The sequence below is a fragment of the Scyliorhinus canicula genome, chromosome 3, assembly GCF_902713615.1.
Source record: "Scyliorhinus canicula chromosome 3, sScyCan1.1, whole genome shotgun sequence".
Classification (NCBI taxonomy): domain Eukaryota; kingdom Metazoa; phylum Chordata; class Chondrichthyes; order Carcharhiniformes; family Scyliorhinidae; genus Scyliorhinus; species Scyliorhinus canicula.
In genome coordinates, this window is record NC_052148.1 from 219139879 (window position 1) to 219159836 (window position 19958).

Sequence of the window (19958 nt, forward strand, 5' to 3'; positions counted from 1 at the left end):
CTCCCCATGTTTGTGTGGGTTTCTCCCCCATAACCCAAAGATGTGCTGGTTAGGTGGATTGGCCACGCTAAATTGTCCCTTAATTGGAAAAAATGAATTGGGTAGACTAAATTTTTAAAAAATTTTAAAATAAAATAATGCCATCCTGAATTGTTATGTTCCCACGTTCTGGGATAGTAATCTACCAGACAGCCAGGTGGTTTCATGAACAAGTCCAGAGATTCCTTTTAACCTCATCACCAGTTTATAAGTTTGAGGCAGCCACTGGTGGTAGAATAGAAATTTATTTAACTATGTATGGTATTCTTCTTGGCATTAACTCACTTCCACTCCAGTCCTTGCTGGGAGAACGGTCCACACCCCGCCCTGCTTTGGGCCGGCTTTTATATAAGTCTGTAATGAGCTCCAGCTGGGTGGTCTTTGCCCACTATCTGGGAAACCCACACTCCACGAGTCCCATGGGATGTCAACAATGCTTTCCCCATCGTCTCCGTGGGGGTTATAACAGGTAGCATGTCAACAGTTACTACACAAGGTAAGAGCTAATGGTGCGAGGGTAACATATTAACTAGGATAGAGGATTGGTTAGCTAGCCAAAAACAGAGGGTATGTAAATTGGATGAATGGAGAGCCAGAGGAATCAGTGCTGGGACGTGAACGTTTTACAATTTATATCAATGTATCGGGTGAAGGAACCAAATGTACGCTTGCTAAGTTTGCTGATGACAGAAAGATAGGTCAGAAAGTAAATTGTGAAGAGGACATGAAAGGATGTTTTCCATTGTGGGAGATACTAGAAGTAGGAGATACCGAGGGGGTCTCCTTAAATAGGAGATGAGAAGAATTTTTTATCTCAGAGGGTCATGAATCTTTGGAACTTTCTTCCCCAGAGAGAGGTGGAGGTTGAATATTTTTAAGGCAGAGGTGGATAGATTCTTGACTAACAATTGTGTCAAAGGTTATCTGGGGTACACGGAATGTGGATTTGCCGGCTCAATCAGATCAGCCATGATCTTATTGAATGGCGGAGCAAGCTCAAAGTAATGAATGGCTCACTATTGCTCCTGATACATATGTTCATATGTAAAATGAATGCCAAGCCAAAGAAGGAAAAGTTAAGAGTGGTGAACAGAAGCTTGGTGAAACAGGATGGCCTTAATAAGAATCTTTATTGTCATAAGTAGACTTACATTAACACTGCAATGAGGTTACTGTGAAAAGCCCCTAGTCACCACATTCCGGCGCCTGTTCGGGTACACAGAGGGCGAATTCAGAATGTACAAATTACCTAACAGCACATCTTTCGGGATTTCTGAAAGGAAACCGGAGCACCTGGAGGAAACCCACGCAGACACAGGGAGAACGTGCAGACTCCGCACAGACAGTGACCTAAGCCGGAAATTGAACCTGGGAACCCGGAGCTGATGGAAGTAGAGAGATAGGAGGATTTAAGAAGGAAATTCCAGAGTTTTGGACTGAGGCAGATGAAAGATTCCTGCCAATAATGGGGTATAGGAAGTACAGATTGCACAGAAGTCCAGAGTCAGGGTAATAGAGAGTTTGAGGCTGTGGGGAAAAGGTTGTGGAGCTGGGTTATAAATTGAAGGTGTTGGTGGACCAGGAGCCAATAACTGTCAATAAGGACAGTGGTCATAGGCTGACTGGATCTTGAATTCTCTGGCCGTTCACTGGCAATGGCATTCTCTGGTCCCGCGTCCAGCATACCACTATCTGTGGGTTTCCCATGGTGTGGGGTGGCTTCAATGGGAAGAAAACCAATCGGCTAAGTTTAAACCCCTTAAGTGCTTTCCAATCACCTCCCTCCATGGTTGAATGATTTTGAAGTTGTCAGCTAGAAACTGACAGCACGTAACTCTGTTTGAAGTGGTCCAGGAGCTGTTAATCAAAGTTTGATGTTTATAAACATTGCGGTTAGAGCACTCTAAAGTTACTCACCTGTGAAGGTAGATGAATGGAATAATGCTGACAGTTGGGGTGTTTGGAAAATGTTAATCACAGCCTAGTAAAATTAATATCAAAGAGAAATGAATGAATGGCTTTGAGATCAAAGATCTGAGGGGGTTTAAACCCAGTTGACTGGTTTTCTCTTTCCACAAGTTGATAGGTGGTGCTCCCTCTGTCTGAGCCGGCAGGTGTATTGTCCAGGTGAGTGTTAAAGCAGTGATATTTTTTCACTGCCTCTGTCTGGAATGCCCTCTAACTTCCAGACAGGGGTCTTTCTTCCGGGAGGGGGCTTCCTGACAGGGGTCTCTCTTCTGGGGGTCTGTGGGGGGTCTCTTTATTTAAGGGGTCTCTGAGGGGGTCTTTTTATTTCGGGGATCTCTGTGGGGTCTCTTTATTTAGGGTTTTTTTGTGGGGGGTCTTTTTATTTAGCGGTCTCTGGTGGGGGTGGGTAGGTCGTGCATTGTGGAGGGAGGGTGGCCTTCATATGGACTTTGGGGCAACTCCCTTAAAGACGTCCCACCACGAGGTCCACCACATCAGGGCCACATTTGTCAGGACCAGTAGTAATTCTTGCCCACGTGAATCCCGGCCCAGATAAACGAACAATCATGTGGGCACAGAGAATATGGTTCCGGCTGGTGCAAAACTCGATCCCGCGCCAACGGCGGAGGGGGGGATCGGGCGCAGCATGCCGATCCCATTTTCTTCCTGATGTTGGTTTCTATGCCTCATCGGTAACTCTGAGACTGACAACGTGAGACGGAAAATCCAGCCCACTTTCTCCCAATCCACTCTGTCTAGATCCATTATGATTTTCAATATCTCTATCAAACTTCTTCTCAGCCTCCTGTTCTCTGCGGAAAACAACCCAAACTTCTCCACTTTATCCTCGTAACTGAAGTCCTTCATCCCTGGAATCATTTTCATAATTCTTTCTGCACCCTTTCTAAAGCCTTCCGATCCTTTCTGAAGAGCAGTGACCAGATTGAGCACACTACTCCAGTATTTAGAAAAGTTTCTAAAAGTTCATCATGGGCAGCACGGTGGTGCAATGGCCTCATGACGCCGAGGTCCCAGGTTCGATTCCGGCTCTGGGTCACTGTCTGTGTGGAGTTTGCACATTCTCCCCGTGTTTGTGTGGATTTCACCACCACAACCCAAAGATGTGCAGGCTAGGTGGATTGGCTATGCTAAATTGCCCCTTAATTGGAAAAAATGAATTGGGTACTCAAAATTTATATTTAAAAAAAATAAAAGTTCATTATAATGCCCATGCTTTCATATGCTTTACCTCAATTCTTAAAGCTCAGGATCAGGTAAACCTTTCTTTAACCACTTTCTCAACCTGTCATGCCACCTTCAATGATTTTTCCACATACACCCACAGCTCTCTTTGCTCCTGCACACCCTTAAGGGTTATATCCTTTAGTTTATATTCTGTTCTTCCTTGCTTTCCTGTATCACGTCACATTTTTCTGCATTATATTTCATCTGCCACCTGCCTGCCCATTCCACCAGCCTGTCCATATTCTCTTGAAGTCTATCACTATCCTTCTTAAAGTCACATATTTACAAGTTTTGTATAATCTGCTAATTTTGAAAATGTACCCTGCACACACAAGTCTAAGCCATTAATATATATCAAGAAAAGCAGTGGTCCTAGAACAACCCCTGGGGGTCTTCCTCCAGTCTTACAAATGATTTTGCACTGTTACTCGCTGTTTCCTGCCTCTCAGCCAACTTCACATCCATGCTGCAGCTGTCCGTTTTATTCCATCGGCCTCAGCTTTGCTGAACAATATGACACTTTATCAAATGCCTTTTGAAAGTCCATATACACCACATCAACTGCATTGCCCTCATCAACTATTTCTGTCATCTGATCCAAAGACTAAATCAGATTGGTTAAACACTCTTTGCCGTTAACAAATCTATGCTGGTTTACCTTAATTAATCCACCCTTGCCCAACTGACTGTTAGTTTTGTCCCAAAAATTATCACATGGAAGTAACTGATCACTCAATTAAATTAATATCTGGCTTTGAGTGGACCTACACACACCTCAATTGGATGTATGGAGACCATTGGTGGCGTTTAGATGCACCCTAGTTTTTGGCATACAGATACACAACTGAGCTCCAATCCAGATTGAGTTGGAAATTCAAGGTCTCAAAAAGCAGCATAATTTATCATTATAAATTAATTTTCACCAAAAAACGGATTAGCTGCTTGAAGTCGAGTCTCTATTGATTGTAAGTTTTTCCCTAAATATGCTTCAGCTCCTTGAGCACATGCCCAACTGGTTCACATCTCGATTCCATCAGATTATAAGAAGGTCTTTAATAATGTATGAAGAGGTAATTTAAAAAAAAATTTAAAATACCCAATTCATTTTTTCCAATTAAGGGGGAATTTAGCATGGCCAATCCACCTACCTTGCACATCTTTGGGTTGTGGGGGCGAAACCCACGCAAACACGGGGAGAATGTGCAAACTCCACACTGGCAGTGACCCAGAGCCGGGATCGAACCTGGGACGCCGGTGCCGTGAGATAGCAGCGCTAACCACTGTGCCACCGTGCTGCCCTATGAAGAGGTCATCTTGAGGGGAATCGAGCCTGGGAATCAGCTGCTGGTCAAGATGGATTCAATTGTACCTCATGGACTCCTCAGCTCCAATAGACAATTAGAAAGTCTGTTTCGGATGCAATAGCATTTTTAAAGTTCTTTGTGTATGTTCTTTTCAGAAAAGTTGGATATTCTGATTATCCAAACATAGGGCTAAATTTCATGATGACTCCAGAGTGGGAAACATGTGTTAATTATGCAGAAGCCAAAATTTCATATTATGACAGTGAGTTCAGATTGAAGAATAAATTGGTGATGTGGCAGTGGCCTCTTCCTGCCCATGGTGGGTTCCTACTTGGAATACATTTACATGCCGTGCATACTCATTGGACAGAATTTAATCAATGGTGCGCAGTTTCTGATGGGAGTAAGTGGGCGCTATTTCCTCTTTCATGTTGGGAGCCGGCACCCACATGACTCATATGAAAAATTAACAGCTTGCTGCGGTTGTAGAAGATAAAGCATGAGTTAAGGGGACAGGTTTTAGAAAAGGTGGGGGATGTTTGTGACCGTGTTTAAGGAGCTTTTCGTCGCTGGCAGGGTTGGTGGGGGAGTGAAAAAGGAGAAAACATTTGTACAGACTATATAGTTGATTACTGGGAAGTATGTTTCTCGGGGTGTTTATGGATTGTAACCTGTTCTGATACATGTTTGTAATAAAATACATTTTTAAAAAAGGAAAAATTAACATCTGGCAGCAGACATGTGAAATCACATGGCAAGAAGGGTTTCCATTGCAGGATCCTCCCATCAGGTGACCATTCAGCAGATCCATGCGGGCTATAAAAGAGTTACCTGAATGAGCAGGGAGGGATTGTAGGTCTGTATTTCTTATCCACCTCCTTTTTGTCTGATATCTCCCACATGTTCTGTGCACCCTTTCACCTCCTCAGGAACCTCAAACTTCTCCCTCCATCACTCCCAAAATTATACAGGAAACACTCCCATTACATCCAAACCCCATCCATGTCAGTCTGGAAATATCAGAGCCAAAACATAAGTTGACCCCACAATTAAACAATCGGTCCCTGCAGATTCTCCTTCAGGCCATTGGAGAATGACAGGAGCTGCTCTTGCAGAACAATTGCAACATTAGACCAAAGCAGCCTGACAGGGATTGCAGAGGTGGGTCAATCAAAGATCCTGGTCCCAGTGCAAAATAAAAAGGTCAAATACTTATTTTTATCCGTCAGGGTAAGTGTCATAGTGACATTGCATTGTTTCTCATGTGGTTATCAGGCTATGTATTTGTGTGCAGCTAGTTGGTGGGTTAATATATGATAGCCTCCAGACCTTATGCCACTTGAAGCCAAAGCGTGTGACAGTTTGGTTTGTGTGAGGGATTGGATGCAGCCTAACATATTGATGAGCCAGTTAATGTGATGGGGTTAAGTGCAGACAAGAAAGGGGTGGGGGTGGGGGTGATCAGTTGGTATTAGTCAAATTACTAAATCTCCACCAGGAGACCCCTCCACCCATGCCTCTCAGGACAAGCCGACCCATAACCTGAGGGAAACGGTGAAGACAGCAGAGGTTACCTGATCTCAGGGTTCTCCAGATTGCATGAGCATAGGACGGCCAAGCCACAGTTGACTGCGGGGCTGAATTGGCAATGCATCAAAGCGAAAATGCATCAAACCTACTGTTGCCATATGGGTACTCAGGTGGACTTTCTAAATGACAAATTTCAGCAGCAGAGGGAAGAGGTCTGGGATGATTTGGCCAAGGTGGTGAAGCCGCTTCGGGTGGCATTTGAGTGGGTGGAGCAGAGGCAGGTGGCTCAGGGCCTGGCAATTTAGCAGGTGGAGACGTTGATGGTGGAGCAAGGGGATCGCTGACCATGCTGGGGGTGGAGATGGGGATGGTGATGAGCAGCCAGAAAAGGCTGAGGGAGAAATTGGAGGACCTCGGGAACCACCGGTGGGGGGGTCGGAGAATCCCGACCCGAATTCCTAAGATCCACTTCGTGCTACAGAGTCTGGCTTTTCTTTTCCAAAATATAAAACCTGGGAACACTCTGTCCTGGCAAGCACTCTGTTTCAGCTTTGAATCTTCTACTTAAAGGCCCATCATAATTATGGGTCCATGGACCAAAATAATAAAAATAAAATAAAATAAATGGGAATAAAGGGGCAGCAAGGTAGCACAAGGGACTAGCACTGTGGCTTCACAGCACCAGGGTCCCAGGTTCAATTGCCCACTGGGTCACTGTCTGTGCAGAGTCTGTATGTTCTCCCCGTGTCTGCGTGGGTTTCCTCCGGGTGCTCTGGTTTCCTCCCACAGTCCAAAGACGTGCAGGTTATGTGGATTGGCCATGCTAAATTGCCCTTAGTGTCCAAAATGTTAGGAGGGGTTATTGGGTTATGGGGATAGGGGGGAAGTGAGAGCTTAAATGGGTCGGTGCAGACTCGATGGGCCTCCTTCTGCACTGTATGTTCTGTATGTTCTGTAAAGGAAACAAACAGGAAGGACTGTTACATATCTTCTCCCTTAGAGGGGTGAAATGTCATTTCAAGGACTTTTCATCACAAGGTATGTGAAAACAAACACACATCTATTCATCCTTCCTTTCTCACTAGATATGTTCCCCCAATCTTATATCTGTCACTTAGCAGGACTTAAACTCGTGACAATGCATCCGCAATAATATTTTCCTCTCCGGGAATGTGCATAATATTTCACTTGAAAGTTTGCAACAATAAACTCCAACAGAACAAACTTATGTTCCGAGGTTAAAATTTTTACACTAACACATGTGGAATTTGGTCAGTGTGGACTAAGCTTTGCTTATTATCATGCAGGACACAAACTGCAAAATGCTAAAGGACTAGTAACAATGCTTCCTTCTCAATGGTGGAGTGGTTTCTTTAGCACACACTTAGTTTATTTGTAAAGTAGCCCACCAGCCTCTCTATTCCTGACTCATCATCCTGTAGTAACACTGCCCTCACCCACAGAATCCTGGCATCTGTGGCCATTTTAAAGTGTTTGGAAAAATCACGGTCGGCCAACACTGGTTCACTTACCAATAAGGCCTGAATTTCTCAAATGCTGGTTGGCATTCAGCAGACCAGCCAATGTTCATTGTTTCTGTAATACATTAATTAGTCAAAGGTATCGCAATGGTACTAAAGTTAGGTACAAATTTTCTATAGAGCCCACACATGCCTAGGAGCCTCTTAATCTCCCGTTTCATTTTAGGAATGGGGAAACCTAGTAATACCCTTTCTGTGGCTGTTCTGGGTACCACTCGTCCTGTCCCACAACGTGCCCTAGGTTGGTCACTTTTGCTTTAGCGTACTCACTTTTGGCCAAATTCATGACTAAATCGGCTAATTGCAGTTGTTTAAATAACTTCTCCAACCATAGACATAGGAGCAGAATTAGGCCACTCTGCCCATCGAGTCTGCTCCGCCATTCAAACATGGCTGATAATTTTCTCATCCCCATTCTCCTGCCTTCTCCCCATAACCCCTGATTCCCTTATTGATCAAAAACCTACCTATCTCTGTTTTTTTTTTATATAAATTTAGTGTACCCAATCATTTTTCCAATTAAGGGGCAATTTAGCATGGCCAATCCACCTAGCTTGCACGTTTTTGGGTTGTGGGGGCGAAACCCACGCAGACACGGGGAGAATGTGCAAACTCCACACGGACAGTGACCCAGAGCCGGTATCGAACCTGGGACCTCAGCCTATCTCTGTTTTAAAGACATTCAGTGATTTGGCCCGCACAGCCTTCTGCGGCAAAGAGTTCCACACTTTCACCACCCTCAGGCTGAAGAAATTCCTCCTCATATCTGATCATCCCTTTAGTTTAAGATTGTGTCCTCTGCTTCTAGTTTTTCCTTCAAGTGGAAACATTCTCTCCACGTCCACTCTATCCAGGCCACGCAGTATCCTGTAAGTTTCAATAAGATCCCCCCTCATCCTTCTCAACTCCAACGAATACAGACCTAGAGTCCTCAACCATTCCTCATACGACAAGCTCTTCATTCTTGGGATCATTCTTGTGAACCTCTTCTGGACCTTTTCCAAGACCAGCACATCCTTCCTTAGATATGGGGCCCAAAACTGCTCACAATACTCCAAATGGGGTCTGACCAGAGCCTTATATAGCCTCAGAAGTACATCCCTGCTTTTGTATTCTAGCCCTCTCGACATGAATTCTAACATTGCATTTGCCTTTCTTACTGCCGACTGATCCTGCACATTAACCTTAAGAGAATCATGAAAAAGGACTCCCAAGTCCCTTTGTGCTTCTGATTTCCTAAGCATCTTCCCATTTAGAAAATAGTCCATGCCTCCATTTCTCCTTCCAAAGTGCATAACCTCACACTTTTCCACATTGTATTCGATCTGCCACTTCTTTGCCCACTCTCCTAGCCTGTCAAAGTCCTTCTGCAGCCCACCTGCTTCCTCAATACTACCTGCCCCTTTACAGATCTTTGTATCATCTGCAAACTTAGTAACCGTGCCTTCAGTCCCTTTCTCCAGATCATTAATGTATATTGTGAAAAGTTGTGGTTAGAGCACCGACCGCTGAGGTACACCACTAGTCACTGGCTGCCATCCTGAACGGGACCCCTTTATCCCCACTCTCTGCCTTCTGCCAGTCAGCCAATCCTCTATCCATGCCAGGATCTTACCCTTAACACCATGGGCTCTTAACTTATTTAACAGTCTCCTATGCAGCACCTTGTCAAAGGCCTTCTGGAAATCTAAATAAATCACATTCACTGGTTCTCCTTTGTCTAACGTCCTTGTTAGTTCCTCAAAGAACTCTAACAGATTTGTCAGACATGACCTCCCCTTGACGAAGCCGTGCTGACTGAGTCCTATTTTACCATACACTTCCAAGTGCTCCGCGATCTCATCTTTAATAACAGACTCTAAAATCTTACCAATGACCAAAGTCAGGCTAACCAGCCTATAATTTCCCATCTTCTGCCTCCCTCCCTTCTTAAACAGTGGTGTGACATTAGCCACTTTCTAGTCATCTAGGACCCTTCCTGCCTCCAGTGATTCCTGAAAGATCATCACCAATGCCTCCACAATCTCCTCAGCTATCTCTTTTAGGACCCTGGGGTGTAGTCCATCTGGCCCAGGTGATTTATCCACCTTCAGGCCTTTCAGTTCCCCCAGAACTTTCTCCTTAGTAATGGTCACTGCACTCACCTCTGCCCCCTGGTTCTCCTGGAGCTCTGGCATCCCACTGGTGTCTTCCATGAAGACTGATGCAAAGTAACTATTCAGTTTCACATGCTCCTTCCATGTGTCACTGTAAACTACCACATCATCCAAATAGACCACACATTTGGGCACCTTAGCTACTTCTTGATGTATGAGTCATTAAAATGCATCTGGTGCATTTTTAAATCTGAACGGCATCACTTTACACTGATACAATCCCGTTGGAGTCACAAAGGCAGATATCTCTTCCTCTGGGTGTTAAAGGAACGTGCCAATACCCCTTTAACAAATCAATTTTTGAAAGACATGAGACACTGCCTATTGAATCAATAGTGTCCTCGATACAAATCGGATACAAATCCTTTTTGGTGATTGCAATGATCTGAGCTGGATTCTGTGGGTTCAGTCGACATGGATGCTGTTTTATCAGGTTGGAGTCACCTATGTCCACATCATGTTCAGTGTGCCCGTTCAAATCTTCTTATGCTTTTGCAGTATCCTTATGAGATCTTTTTGTTGCTCTTCTTCCAAGTATGCAAACTCAGTATCTAACTTTTCTAGTATTACCCTATTTGTTAGTTGTACTACGGGAGGCTCACTCTGTAAACGGTTGCCCTCTTCCCCTACATCACTCTTACTATCTCTGTCCTCTTACACTATTTCTATCACCTGACATAGAGGTTCCTTCCCATCTTCTTCCCTATGATGATATTTCTTCAACATATTTATGTGGCATAATTGTTCCTCTTCCTATGGTCTAGAGTATCTACAAGGTAAGTCACCTTATTCACCATTCTAACTACCTTATAGGGGCCACTGAATTTTTTTTTTTTTTATAGATTTAGAGTACACAATTCATTTTTTCCAATTAAGGGGCAATTTAGTGTGGCCAATCCTGCTACCCTGCACATCTTTGGGTTGTGGGGGCGAAACCCATGCAAACATGAGGAGAATGTGCAAACTCCACACAGACAGTGACCCAGGGCCGGGATCGAACCTGGGACCTCGGCACCGTGAGGCAGCAGTGCTAACCACTGCACCACCGTGTTGCCCAAGGGACCACTGAATTTTGCTTTCAGAGGTTTGCCTTGCAAAGGTGCCAATGGCAGTATCTCATCTCCAGCTTGGAAGGTTGTGAACTGAGCATGTTTGTCTGCCCACATAGTCAATCTTGTTTCTGAAATATTTAATTCATTATAATCCAACATTGTGGATTCATCTTTTTGTTTTAGTAACCTCTCTTTCATCAACGTTAATGGACCCCGTACTTCATGGCCATAGACCAATTCAAATAGATTAAATCCAGTAGATTTGTTCGGGGAATCACTGGTGGCACAAAGTAAAAAATCCAAGGCGCGATTCTCCGCACTCACGACAGGGCGGAGAATAGCGGGCGCGCAAATTTTTATGGCGACGCTGGTCCGACGCCCTCCCGCTATTCTCCCCCCCCCCCATGCCCGCCCCCCGACACGAATCGCTGCTCGCCGTTTTTTTGCGGCGAACAGCGATTCTCCCCTGGCCGATGGGCCGATTTCCAAGGCCTTTACGGCCGTTTTCACGATTTTTAATACACCTGCTATACCAGTTCGTGAAAACGGCCGCAAAGTGCCGTTCTGCACAACCATGCCACCGATTGGCACGGCCGCACCACGGCCGTGCCAAGGGTGGCATGGACCCGCGCACTCTTTCTCCCTCCGCCGCCCCGCAGGATAAGTCCGCGGGGCGGCTGAGGGGCATTACGGACCGCGCATGCGCGGGTCTGACGCATATGCGCGGATGACGTCATCCGCGCATGCACGGGTTGGAGTCGTCCAATCTGCGCATGCGCGGCTGACGTCATCATATGCATCAGCCGTCGCTAACTTTGGCGCGCGGGCTTAGCGAAATTCGTTAAGCCCGCGATGCCGGAGTTCACGGGGCCGCGATGCTAGCCCCGACCGGGGAGCAGAATCGGGTCCCGGGAGGAGGCGCGGAGGCTGCCGTGAAACACGGCCGGTTTCGTGGCAGCCTTCACGACTCTCCGCCTTTGCGGAGAATCATGCCCCCAATCCCTTGTCCCAATCACTTGGACATTCATGGAAATAGACCCTAATCATGGTTTTGAGAGTCTGATGATATCTTTCCAAAGCTCCCTGAGTTTGTGGGTGATAGTTGACCTTAGTTGCTTGATACCTAAACTATGAATAATGCCCTGGAATATTTTTAATATAAAGTTGGACCCTGGTCAGAGTTTATTTGCAAGGGTAGGTCATAGTGTGCGAAGAACTTTTCCACTGCTACCTTAGTTGTAATTGTTCTTAAAGTTATAGTTTCCAGAAATTTGGTGGTCATATCCATGACCGTAATAAAGTACCGATGCCGTGCCTTTGCTTTCCTTACCATTACCCGATTAAATGGTTCTTCAAACACTAGTATGGCTATTCTGTGACATTGGGCATACATTTTTTTTTACCATTCCTCAACCTTAAGAAATTTGAAATAGATTTAAATCAAATTCAGACATCTTGAAATGAAGATTAATTATAATTTGTAATCTTTGAGTAAAAGCAAATACTTCCCTGTTCTGGTATAATTTGAGAATATATGGTGCAGTGAACTTTAATACTTTTACTATCATTTGAGGACAAATGTGTTCTTAATTTAAATATTCTTTAGTTTATTGCACATATTTCAGACGGTCCCTTTTTTTCCCATGAGCCACCTTCCTTCAAGGAGTGAGTCAGGTACTGTCCTTTTGCATCAGTTTGATAGTCTTTAATGTGTATCGATGCAGGAGTAGTGGTATAACTTAATGGTCAAGTGCCAATCCTATTTTTGTCCTCAGCAGTAGAGAAAGTGTTCTATGCTTTTTTAGCTTCTTGTTTTAATTTTTTTAGTATTTATATATTTAACCTACTCAGTAATATTTGGTGACAGACAATTAATAGTATTCTACTTAGCAAAATGTTGGCCGTAAAAGTTCTCACTAAAGCCAACAAATTATGAATTGGTAATATTTGCAAACAAATGCAAAAGTGGTGCAATGCTATTCCTTTATCTGCTACTTTTATTGCAGCTTTTCAATCATTTATTTTAGATGTGTTAATTCCTCAGTGAAAAGAGTAAACAGAGGAATGTCACGTAATGTATTAACAGCAACATATACATATTTTTTTTAAAATTATTTTTATTCGGTTTCTAACATTTTAGACATAAATAAAAACAACAAAAGGCAAAAGGAATCACGGAAGCACCCTCTTTCCATTCTACCAACCAATATATATATGACTCAAGAAATAACACCGCCGCCCCCCCTTTAGAAATTGATGGTGACCAACACTTTATTTTATTTTTTTTAAATTCACAGTACCCAATAATTTTTTTCCAATTAAGAGGCAATTTAGTGTGACCAATCCACCTACTCTGCACATTTTTGGGTTCGGGGGTGAAACCCACGCAGATACGGGGAAAATGTGCAAACTCCACATGGACCTGTGACCCGGGGCCAGGATCAAACCCAGGGTCTTAGGTAGTAGTGCTAATCACTGCGCCACCGTGCGGCCCTGACCAACTCTTGAAAGTGAAAAATAAACTCCATCTCTCATGGAACCCCTCAATCGCCCCCTTCAAGGTGAACATAACTTTCTCCAGATACAGAAATTCCATCAGGTCCCCCAGCCACACTGAGGCTCAGGGCGGAGAAGCTGATCTCCACCCCAACAGGACCCACCCGCGAGCAATCAGTGAGGCAAAGGCTAAAACATTCGCCCCCGCCCCCGTCTGCAGCTCCAGCAGATACAATTCCCCAAAATATGGCCCTAGGGGACTGGGCTCCAAGTCAAATGCAAGATCGCCGACATGGTGCATGAGAAAGAACCCCAAAATTTCTCCAACTTCAAATAGGACCAGAACATAAGTGTATGGTTTGTCCAGCCCCTCCCACACTGCTTGCAAGTGTCCTCCCCGCAAACAAACAGCTCATCCTTGACCGATCAGGTGCGCCTTGTCCACCAACTTTAATTGTATTAACCCTAGTCACACACACGAGGTTGAGGCATTCATCCTCTGCAACAGCTTACACCACAATCCCTCCTCCAGCGCCACCCCCAGATCCACCTCCCACTTGGCCTTAACCCCCTCCAACAATGCCATATCCTCCTCTAGAATCCTCCCAGAAATCGCCAACTCAATGGCCACCCAACTCCATTCCGACAACACCCCCTCCAACAACGAGGAGGGCGGTGTACATATACTTACATTGCATTTTTAACAATTCACCAAGACCCTTTCAACAGCATCTTCCAAACCCATGGCCTCTGCCACCTAGAAGGACAAGGGCAGCAGATGCATTGGACCACCACCACCTGAAAGGTCCCCTCAAAGCCACACAGCATCCTAACTTGGAAATATATCGCCATTTCTTCACTGTTGCTGGGACAAAATCCTGGAACTCCTTCCTTAACAGCAGTGTGGATGTATCTGTACCACATGGACTGCAGTGGTTCAAGAAGGTGGCTCACCACCACTACCTCAAAGGCAATAAGGGATGAGTAGTACAAATGTTGCTTTAGCGAGCGACGCCCACATTCCATGAAAGAATAAAAAGTAATAAAATATCCTGAGATTCTGCATAGGAGAATCATAAAACAAAATACAACACTGAGTTACATAAGAAAATAGTAGAAAATAGAAAAGCCTGATTAAAATATAGAATTCGAGAAAAGTTTTTAAAAATTAATTTGGAGTACCCAATTATTTTTTTCCAATTAAGGGAAAATTTAGTGTGGTCAATCCATCTAACCTGCACATCTTTGGGTTGTAGTGGTGAAACCCACGCAGGCACAGGGAGAATGTGCAAACTCCACACAGACAGTGACCTGGGGCTGGGATCGAACCCTGTCCACAGTGCCGTAGTGTTATGGACCAGGGTTTAGAGAACCCCAAAGTGTATCATGGAGTTCACCTGACCCACAACTTTTAATAGATTGTGGTATGGGGAGCACACAGCCCATTCTACAGGTGTGGTACAGCAAAAATGGAAAAGTATTTTTAAAGCAAAACAATGTTTATTCTATGAACTCAAGTTAACCTTTTTAAAACAAACAGTGAACATCTTAGCAACCATTAATTTAAATACAACCCCCAAAGACTACAACACTAAGTAATCCTAAATAACTTCCCAAAGAACATCCAGAAGACAGAAGAAACACCTTCAAGTTTACATTCACTACTGAAAACATTTAAAGTTCTGAATTCACCAAATGATCAAAAAATAGTCTTTTGATGATGGAGAGAACAGCAGTACACCTGCTTGGTCTGGCTTCAGCTCCAACACTGAAAACAAAACTAAAACACACCCTGCAGCAAACAGCCTAAAATGAAAGTAAAAATCTGACAGACAGCCCAGCTCCACCCACACTCTGACATAATTGATAAACAATCATTTCTTAAAGGTACATTTCTTAAACACCCATTTCTTAAAGGTACATTTCTTAAACACTAATTTCTTAAAGGTACTCTCATATGACAGTAGGCAGCAGTGCTAACCACTGCTCCACTGTGCCACCCGGAATTCCAGGAAAGTTGAGCATGATTTTGGAAGGTGAAAGGAGGTTAGAGAAGATGCGGCAGTTTGCAAGAGTCGTGGTGTCAAGCGTTTGTTTTTAGGAGGGAGATGATGATGGCAGATGGAATGCAGAGAGGGAACGCCTGAAGTAAGAGGTCCGTAAACAATCTGGACTACATGGGAACCAAGAGCGGAATTTGTTTGTTAGTAGTGGGAATATAGTCAAGGGGTCGGTCTCATTGATGTGATGAGCTTGGAGAGGGCATAAAGATGGAAAGGAAAGTAACTAGAGAAATGTATGAGTTCACGGCTAGAACAGGGCCAAACTTTACAGGAGGTTTAGCCTGGTGGGCAATGGAATGGAGGGAACCAGCAGGCGTAGCTGATGGCATGGTCTTGACCTTAGAGACAATTAATTCCATGAGTTCCTTACATATATGTTTGTAAGTAACAGTGAAGGAGACAGGGGAGAGGTGTTCAGAAGGATGATTTGCAGTTGACAACGGATGCCAGCAGTTACGTTTGCATTCCAGGGTGATCCTGGTATAGGGAGCTGTTGTAGAAGATGAGAGCAGGACTGCTGGTATTTTTATGTTATTCAACCAGAAATGGCAGTGAGTAGCAGTTGACTGCCATAGCCTTTCAATCCTTCAGTCCTTGGACTTAGTGAAGCTAGAATTAGGGCACCAGATTTAAATGTTTCAGCAAATGGAGAACCAAAGGTTAGACGTTGGATTTTCAAATTGCAGTTGTAAGTAAATTGGGGGATAGTTTTTTTTTTCAAGGGGCCGGTACAGGAGGAGATAGAGTTGGGGCATGGAAACAGGTGTCAGTGGTGGTGTGGGGGGTGATATAAGGATGTGATCAGAGTTACCTGTTATTGATGCAATGGGACTAGCACGACTACGTTAGGTGGCAAAGTCAAGTTGATAGCCATGAATTCGGGTTGTGGAGTTTACATGAATGGAGGATAAGAGGACAGTGAACGCAGAGGTGGAAAAACATGATAAGTTGAGATGGAGATTGAAATCCACGGGCGTGAGAAGTCATTTGGCTGAGGCTGACAGAGGAAAACAGTGAGAAAACTGTTATTGAACTTGGGTGGGCTGTAGAGATTCGGGATTTTGAATGAGAGGTCAAAGAGATGGAACAAAGGGCAGCACGGTGGCCTAGTGGTTAGCACAACCGCCTCACGGCGCTGAGGTCCCAGGTTCAATCCCGGCTCTGGGTCACTGTCCGTATGGAGTTTGCACGTTCTCCCCGTGTCTGCGTGGGTTTCGCCCCCACAACCCAAAAATGTGCAGAGTAGGTGGATTGGCCACGCTAAATTGCCCCTTAATTGGAAAAAATAATTGGCTAATCTAAATTTATAATAAAAAAATTTTAAAAAGAGATGGAACATGGTGAGATGCAAAAAGGAAAAGAAAGTGTCAGAGGATCAGTGAGTCCAGTCAAAATTTAATCTGAGAATAAGTATGCATTCATATATTTGTGGTCTAACGTCATTTTTTAAAAATGCAATAAAAATTTCATCAATTGACGTGCTGCATTTTTCATTAAGTAATTAAAAGCTTCATTAAAATATACTTGTTACTTTTAGGAGAACAATGATCAATTTCTTACTTTTACAAATTTTAAGAAAAGGATAATTCTTCCAAAAAGCATTGCACTTTAAATAACCAAAGACCAGAACATCTGAGAAGTGGTAATCGCTGGCGGATTGCCACTCCACTCCTTTCTGCCTATCTTAGTCAGGGGCTGCATATTCTCATCCATTATTCCAACCTGGGCCTGGGGAGAGATATGCAGCACAGCTGGTTCAAGCCTAATTCTAGTACAGCGCAGCAGGGAAAGGGAAAATGGTTTCCTCTCCAGGGAAAGGAAGCCATGGTCCCTTTTTATAACACTAGCTGCCATAAAGCAAGTACATTTAAAGGTCCCAGCTGCTTTCAGAAATCAGAGAGGTGGTCATATATAAAATAAGTGGGTAGGATTGGTCAGGGTTATGGTGTAGGATGGGCTGGAGGGGTGTATGATGCATTGGGGTGATAAGGTAGGGCGCGTGAGGTAGTTGAACAGGTCAGAATGGTAGTCAAGGGATGGGGATTAGTTGTGAGGGTAGTTGAATGGATAGGGTCATCAGTGGGTAGCCAGAGGTGTTGGAAGGTGGGTGCAGGGTTATGAGGGGGTGATTGGAGGCATGAGAAGGTAGTTGGAGGGTGACTGGAGGTAGTTGGGAGGCAGAGGTGTAGTTGGAGGGTGACCAGAGGTAGTCAGAGGGTGGAAGGATGGTTGGAGGGTGGCTGGAGGTAATCGGGAGTGTCAGGATGTAGTGGAAGGTTGGAAAGTAATGAACGATGGTCAAGAGATATTACGGAGGGTTAGGGGTAGTTGAAGGCGTGGGAGGGTCAGGGGTAGTTGAGTGGAGTAGGAGGGCTGAGGGTAGTCAAGAGGGGTGGGAGGGTAGTTATCAGTGGTTGGGGTAGTCAGGAGGGTCGGAGTAATGTTGGTGGGGTGGGGAGTGTAGTTAAGGGATAATCAGAGGGTTGAGAGTAATTGTGGAGGTAGGGAAGGTAGTTGTGGGGGTGGAGGATGGTCAGGGATGAATGGGGGTTTGAGATGTGTCAGCATTAGGGGCGTCAGGGAACTGCCCAGAGTAGTCACTGAGATGGGAGAGCAGTTGGGGATAGCAGGGGTAGCCAGGGTTGGTGGGATAGTGGGATGGCAGTTGAGGTGGTTGAGGCAGTCTGGGGAAGCGATTGGAAAAATTGTGGGTTGGTAATTGGGGGGTAGTCGGTGTGTCAGACAGTGGGTGTGGAGTGGAGGGTGGTTGGTCGGGTAGTGGGGGATTAATTGGGGATTTGGGGGTGATGTCAGCATTTGTGGATACTGGGGATTGTTTAGAAGGCAGTCAGGGTTGCGGGGTAATTGGCAGGGTAGTCAGGGGTGGGAGGGGGGTAATGATGGGGTCAGGGGAGTAGTGGGAGTTAATTGGTTGAGTAGTCCGGGTGTCCAAAGGGGGTCGCAGGGGTCAATACTATAGTTACTAAGGATATAGAAGTGACTTTAATCCTAACTTTTACTGCGTATCTATTCTGCTAAGAGAGTCGAAACCATCCAAGTCTCCGATTTAAATTGGAGTTTAAGGTGGTTCTTGGTGCAGGATAATCGCCCATCGGAAATTTAAACTTTCCAGGCAATGTGTGTGCAATCCTTGTTTGGGGGCTTCCAGTGTGGCATTCCAGTCCATCTTCTGAGGTAACTGTTGGGTGAGACCCAATAGGACAATACATTTTAGTGATATTAGGATAAATATTCTCTATTAGATTTTAACACTAGTCAGTGATGCTGATTCCTTGTTGCAATTTGCAGGTATTTATAACTTAGAATGAAAATTCTCATTGGGGCCTCAAGTTATTTCGATCTTGACATGATTTCGGTTGCCATCGACAGCAGAAAATATTTATCGGATTCTCAAAACGAACAAATGCAACATCTGAATGCTCGACTGATGCGTCTGAAAGCTACTGTGAGAGAAAGGTTGTTTAGGTTTAATTTACTAATAACAGTTACAACAAATAATTAGCATGGTTTATTGTTGCTATTTATTTAACACATTGCAGTATAGAGAATACTCAAAAAAGCGATAAAGAACAATACTTGCATCACTATTTATTTCTGTATAATTTGGAAGTTTACTAATAATGATTCCCCAGTAACTTGATTCCAGTAACGAACTCCCTTTACACTGGAACACTTTGGAGAGATAACATTTTTCTGAATTACTTCGTCATTTATTTTGGTGCGCAATGTATTAACTGTATATAAGATATCTATGTGTGTGTGCATTATACATCTTTAGTTTAAGGGGAACGAGCCTTCAAAAAATTTTACTTTTACAAAAGCAATAGTCATCGTCACAAAGCACTCCCCGCAACAAATTTGTAAATAAAGTAATATTTAATCTAGATTTTAGTCACTAAACAAAAGTGGATGGAATCTAATGTGTTCGATAAATCACATATGCAGCACTGGCATATTTCCTGGGGATTAAACATTACCCAATAAACAATTAAATTTAAAATACGTACGTCAAACTGTGTAGAAGATTTTTAAAGTATGATCCTCTGGTCTAAATAGAGTATCTGAACTCTTTGTCGTACCAGTCAGGCCGGACTGAACAGTGCCAGAACACTGACACAAATCGACATGTTTACAGATGCATATTGTTCACGAATCGTCTGGCGCGGCGTACAATCAGTGTATTCATATTTCATAAACTGAGCAGTCCCTCTGCCTCCTAATGAAGACACCAAAGTGACGGGACGTGACCTGCTGCTGGGATAAGCAATCTGAAATAGGGCAGATGAGTGGAGACGCCAGTTCCAGAGTGAGGTTGTGGAGGATGAAATCTTCCATTGGCAGTCCCTGCCCATCTGCAAAGCGAGCTTTGCTCAGGCTTGGCCACCAACACAACACTCAGCTGTCACAAGCAATCGGCCAACCCCGCTTAACGCAGGGCAGCTGACACCCGCAACCCAGAGCCTTCCCGTCACGTACTTACTGTCTCTGTATGATGGAGCCACCAGCAAAACAAATCCATTCAAATTACAAGTCCCAAACTTTT